This window comes from Ursus maritimus, unplaced genomic scaffold (genome assembly GCF_017311325.1).
Source record: "Ursus maritimus isolate PB19 unplaced genomic scaffold, ASM1731132v1 scaffold_22, whole genome shotgun sequence".
In the NCBI taxonomy this organism is placed as follows: Eukaryota; Metazoa; Chordata; class Mammalia; order Carnivora; family Ursidae; genus Ursus; species Ursus maritimus.
The window spans coordinates 43,095,030-43,101,029 of NW_024424675.1; the positions used below are offsets into that span (position 1 = coordinate 43,095,030).

The window sequence follows — 6,000 nt, forward strand, 5'->3', positions numbered from 1 at the left end:
AAGAAATTGAAGATGACACAAAGAAGTGGAAAAACATTCCATACTCATGGATTGGAAGAACAAATATTTTTTAAATGCCCTTACTACCCAAAGCAATCCATGCATTCAATGCAATTCCTATCAAAATACCACCAGCATTTTTCACAGAGCTAGAACAAACAATCCTAAAATTTGTATGGGACCACGAAAGACCCTGAATAGCCAAAGCAATCTTGAAAAAGAAAAGCAAAGCTGGAGGCATCACAATTCCAGACTTCAAGCTACACTACAAAGCTGTAGTCATCAAGACAGTATGGTAATGGCACAAAAACAGACACATAGACCAATGGAACAGAATAGAAAACCCAGAAATGGACCTACAACTGTATGGCCAACTAATCTTTGACAAAGCAGGAAAGAATATCCAATGGGAAAAAAGACAGTCTCTTCAACAAATGGTGTTGGGAAAACTGGACAGCAACATGCAGAAGAATGAAACTGGACAACTTTCTTACACCACACACAAAAATAAACTCAAAATGGATGAAGGACCTAAATGTGAGACAGGAAACCATGAAAATCCAAGAGGAGAACAGAGGCAACAACCTCTTTGACATCAACTGTAGCAATTTCTTACTAGATACGTCTCCAGAGGCAAGAGTAACAACAGCAAAAATGAACTATTGGGACTTCATCAAGATAAAAATCTTCTGGACAGTGAAGGAAACAATCAACAAAACTAAAAGGTAATCTTCAGAATGGGAGAAGATATTTGCAAGTGACATATCTGATAAAGGGTTAGTATCCAAAATTTATAAAGAACCTATCAAACTCAACACCCAAAAAACAAATAAACCAGTTAATGGGCAGAAAACGTGAATAGACATTTTCCCAAAGAAGACATACAGATGGCTAACAGATACATAAAAAGATGCTTGACATCAGTCATCATCAGGGAAATACAAATCAAAACCACAATGAGATACCACCTCGCACCTGTCAGAATGGCTAAAATTATTAACACAGGAAACAACAGATGTCCATGAGGATGTGGAGGAAGGGGAACTCTCTTACACTGTTGTTGGGCATGCAAACTGGTGCAGCCACTCTGGAAAACAATACAGAGTTTCCTCAAAAAGTTAAAAATAGAACTACTCTATGACCCGGCAATTACACTACTAGGTATTTACCCAAAGGACTCAAAAACACTTATTCGAAGGGGCACATACACCCTGATGTTTAAATTATCAACAATAGCCAAATCATGGAAAGAGCCCAAATGTCCATCAACTGCTGAATGGATAAAGAAGATGTGGTAAATATATACAATGGACTATTTCTCTGCCATAAGAAAAAGAATGAAATCTTGCCATTTGCAACAATGTGGATGGAGGTAGAGTATATTATGCTAAGCAAAATAAGTCAGAGAAAGACAAATACATATGATTTCATTCATGTGTGTAATTTAAGAAACAAAACAGATGAGCATAAGGGAAAGAAAAAAAAGGAGAGGGAGGTAAATCATAGAGACTCTAAACTATAGAGAACAAACAGGGTTGCTGGAGGGGATGTGGGCAGGGGGATGGGTTAAATGGGTGACGAGTATTAAGAAGGGCACTTGTGATGAGCACTGGGTGTTATATGTAAGTGATGAATCACTAAATTCTACCCCCGAAATTAATATTACACTTTGTTAACCAATTAGAATTCAAATAAAAACCTGAAACATAAAAAAGAAGAGCCAAATAAAAATTGTAAAACTGAAAATAGCAATAACTGAAATTTTAAATTTTCTAGGGTACTTAACACTGCATTGAATATGGCAAAAGAGTTAGTGAACTTGAAGACGGATGACTAGAAATTATCTAACCTAAAGAACAGAGACAAATGGGATTGAAGAAAATGAGTAGCACCTCAGGGTTCTGTGGCACAACGTCACATAGTCTAACGTACGTGTATTGAGTGTCTCTAAAAGAGAAGAAAGTGAAACTGGAGCAGAAAATATATTTGAACAAATAATGGCTAAAAACTCCCCAAATTTGATGGAAAACATAAACTTACATATCCAAGCAGCTCCAAAAAGCCCAAATAAGATGAATACAAAGGAAAAAAAGATGAATACAAAGAAAAATCCACTTTGGCACCTCATCGTTAAACTGCTGAAAACCAAAGATAAAGAAAAAAATTTGAAAGCAACCCACGAAAAGAAACACTTTATATATAGGGGGATGCGGGGAAGAATTTCACTGACATTTCTTTTCAAAACAATGGCGGTTAGAAGGCGATGGAATGACATCTTCAAAGTGCTGAAAGAGAAACCTCTCAGAATTATCTACCCAAGGATCTAACTGGAGAATTATTTATTCAGACGCTCCGGTTCCCCATTGCTTGAGGGTTTCCCCTGGGGTGTTAACTTCCCTGTGCTTTCAGGTGGAATGTGTGTGATGGGGGAGCACCCAGCAGCGGGTGCGGCATCAGGACTGGCCAAGGCAGGGGCGTTAGTTAAAGCTCCATGCCACACCTGGAGGCTGGATGCTCCGAGGGTGATGTGAGTGAAAGCTTGCAGAACCCACAACAGACAGAGCTGAAATTACAAGGGAAGCAGGAGGTTAGAAGTCAGGGCACAAAGATATTTGCTATTCTGTGTGCCAGGCACTGTACTAAGCACTTGCCATACTGGAGTTGGTACTAGTATCAGCCGTACTTTGCAGAGGGGGAAGTGGTGTGGTCATGTGCCAAGATCCCTGGCAAGAGCTGGTAGATGTGAGAGTTGTCAGGCTCAGCCACTACCCCACATTACTTCTTGAGATGCATTGCACACATTACCATGGCACAAATACCTACCATAGGCTCAGACCTCCGCACATGCATCCAAAGACACAGTTCACCCATGCAGGCATCTAACTCAGTATTTGTTGCCACACTGCCGTCCACATGCACGTATGCGCACACTCACACACAAAGGACTGAGGACATGGCCATGCACACACTCAAGCCACGTATGCATGCAGCAGAAATCTATTCATTAGGGAACCACTCCAGCATTTTCCTGGCTCTGGAGACAATGTAATTGGGCTCACACAGGTGGAAAATGAGTAGCCCTACTCTGCCCACAGGCAGAAGACCTCCCTCCTCCTTGTCCTCCCCATGTGTTGTGGTTTGCTAATCCCTGCCAAGGATGTTATTCATTTCCCCCCAAAGACACCCCCTCACACAGACCTCTCCTTTGTCTCACTCACCCCTGGCAGTCTGCCCACCTCCACCCTCAGCCCTCCCATGTGCCTTCCTGAAATCCCTACCTCTCTTCTGTCACCCGCAGTCAGAATGTAATTCATTATTCTAAACCCCAGCATCTCAGCTGCACGCTGACAGCTGGGCAGGCGGGGAAGGAAATGCCTCGCTGCTGGCTCTGTTGTTTCACAGAACTTGACCACAGCCTCGGAGGTGCGGCGTCCACCCAGGGAGGGGCCACTTCCGGCCAGTTCCCGGGAGCCGGACACGTAACTGCCCCCCGGAACTCTAAAGCCTGCCATGGCCAGTTCTTCATGAGCCTGGCATGAGGGTGTGGAGATGCCTTCTAAGCATCGTATCATTTGTTGTGTCATACATTTACTCAACAAACATTGTGTGAACAACTACTGTATACCAAGCACTGGGGTTCCAACAGGAACCATTCCTATTGTTTTACTCCCAATGCCAAGCCCAGGGTTTGGCATGGGGCAGGTGTTCCATTCATGTTCATTGGATGATGAATGGGAGGATGGACGGAGGGACAGATGGACAGATGATGGATGGACGGATGGACGGTGGGTAAGTGAACAGACAAGTGGAACAGGCCCTACACAGAGGGTTGTAGGCGGATAAATAAGACACGGTCACCCCCTCAAAGGAGTCCTCTCTCATAAGACTTTGCTTCTGCCGCCCAAACCCCGGTTACTTGTGTGCCGGGAGGGAAGAGGGGAAGTAGGGAACGAGGGAGCGGGGGAGAGAGGGGTTACACCTGGCTGGGGTATTTCAGCCAGAGCATTTGGCAGAAGCCTTCTCAAAGACCTCAAGGGCAGTAAGAGGAACAGTGCCCAGGCCCTGCCACAGAAATGGTCATCCAGAAGCATCCTTTTGGGGGGTGACCATAGGGCCACAGGGGCCACTGGAGTAGAAACTGGCATTAGCTGGTTTAACAAGGTGCAGCCAGACCTGCGTTCCTCGCTATGTCCCCTGGCTTCAGCGTACTCCCGGTAAGTGGGCAGACTCAGAGATCCATCTCATCCCAGTCACCCCATGGCCACATCTGCACCCACATGTGCACACATGCCTTCAGCCTCTGCACCCTGCATTTCAGTACCTGCCCCTCTCTCGTGTGTGCCCTGCCCTTCCGGGAGTCCGCGCCTTCCACACGTCCCCACCTCCTGGGCAGGCGCATGTCACTCCAGGTGCGGTAGTGATTAGAAATGCCCGAACAGGGACGCCTGGGTGGCTCAGTGGGTGAAGCATCTGCTTTTGGCTCAGGTCATGATCCTGGAGTCCTAGGATCGAGCCCAGTGTGGGACTCCTTGCTCAGCGGGGGGCCTGCTTCTCCCTCTCCCTCTGCACCCCCCCCCACTGTGCTTTCTCTCTCAAATAAAATTAAAAAAAAAAAAAAAAAAACAATGCCCAAACAGATCCAATTCCAGGTCACCCCAGAAGTATAAGTCACCTCTAGAAAAGCCAGCAAGACCAACTGCCATGAGATCCATTCTTATTTTTAAAAACTGGAACCCCCAAGCAGGTGGGCACCTCAAACGCCTCTCTGCCACAGCAGAATGACTCCAACCCCGAGTGGCCCTGTGCATGAGGGAGCAGCTCCATTAAGCTGAAGATTGGAACCTGCTCCAAATGTTTGTTTCCCATTTAATTGGCAGTCACAAAAAAGTCATGGATTCCAACAAAAAAAAACCATTCCACTCCATCAATGCTGTTGTCAAAATCGCTCCTCTTCCAGAGCTCCGACCGCCTTGTCGTCGGTGCCTGTGATGGACAGGCTGGCTTGTTTCCCCACCTAATAGGTCAGAATTATCCCAAGTGCCTCCACATTCCAGGCATTGAGGGAAATTCAGGGTGAGTACAAATGCGTTTAAAAATGCAGCTCTTCCCTACAGCCCCTCTGGAACTTTTGAGCTGTTAATAGGGATCTCATGGTGCCAAGAGCTCCTTAAGCTTTTCTGCAGCCTCCCAGGGGTTGGTAGCAAACTTAGAAGGTTGCCATGGGACTTCGTCAGCCGACCAAGTGCAGTGGAGAGACTACGACCCACGCAGAGATGCCCCCACCCCTCCCCTCGCCCTCCCCCAGCCCTGCGACTCTCTCTACTGGCTGTAGCGGGGCTGTAGCGGGGCTGCCCCCCCAGGTTTATGCGAGCACTTACCACCTGGCAGGATCCTCAGATTAGCTCAGCTGGTGGCACTACTGGCTCCCGGACCACACCCTTCCCTTCCCTACAGCCACGCAGAGCTCCAGGGGGCAGGGACTGAGACCCTTCTCCTGTCACTCTGTGTATAATGGCTCCCTGGGTCTATAAGCCAGTTGCCTAAGGCTTGTGTACCGAACATAAATCTACAGCCGCAAACTCTGGGGCCAAGGAACTGTCAGGTTCCTTTCGTTTTCCTTTAAAGCAAACAAAATCTCCCTCTGAGCTCCCATCTTCAGGAAATGGGGTCACCACCCTCATAACAAATGGCCTGGGGTCTGCAGGAAGAAGAGGCAGGAAAGCTGGGCAGGGTGTGCTTTCATTCACTAGCTGAGGGACCCCAGGCAAGTAACTTAACCTCTCTGAGCTCCTGGTGGATAAAGCGGGAATGATTGCACAGACGGACACACCACTCGTGCCCAAGATACAATGGGTTCCAGAACTTCGTAATCCGAGGCAGAGTCCAAATATGGCCTGTTAGTTCTATTACAAAAAACAAGTATTTTCACATTTTTTTTTTGGTCTGTGTCTCCTCCGGATCCCCCCTCCTCAAGAACTTCCTTGTGATCAGTCAGCAGGG

The 6,000-nt window shown here is 46.7% G+C and overlaps 1 long non-coding RNA gene across 1 annotated transcript in view; it reads right to left on the reverse strand.

Moving 5' to 3' along the window:
- The window catches only part of LOC103670944, a 64,390-nt gene extending 58,690 nt beyond the window's left edge, over nucleotides 1–5,700 (reverse strand). The window contains exon 1 of the long non-coding RNA XR_570692.1: nucleotides 5,379–5,700. This is a non-coding gene — a long non-coding RNA (uncharacterized LOC103670944). The remainder of the gene's footprint in view (nucleotides 1–5,378) is intronic.
- Nucleotides 5,701–6,000: the final 300 nt, after the last annotated feature.